Genomic DNA, 280 nt, shown 5'->3' with positions numbered 1-280 from the left:
GAGGGCTTGTTGTTTGTCATTTCTCCGATCACAAATGCAGACATGGTTTTATGTTTACGCCGCGCGATGCAACGCAACGTGTAAAAAGACAGTATAAGTCATTATATTCCGTAATTATGTCCCCACTGGATGCAACAAATGCTTAGTCTATAATGGGTTTTAATGTTTTTGTCTCGTCGCTCCGGCCGGCCACAATATGGTAAGAGGCGAAACATTTCCGTCACACGCTTGAGGTATTCGGCCAATCACAACGCACTGGATAGCTGGCCAATCAGATCAC

This window comes from Sinocyclocheilus anshuiensis, unplaced genomic scaffold, assembly GCF_001515605.1.
Source record: "Sinocyclocheilus anshuiensis isolate Anshui unplaced genomic scaffold, SAMN03320099.WGS_v1.1 scaffold1832, whole genome shotgun sequence".
Taxonomy (NCBI): domain Eukaryota; kingdom Metazoa; phylum Chordata; class Actinopteri; order Cypriniformes; family Cyprinidae; genus Sinocyclocheilus; species Sinocyclocheilus anshuiensis.
This window is presented reverse-complemented; position numbering follows the sequence as displayed.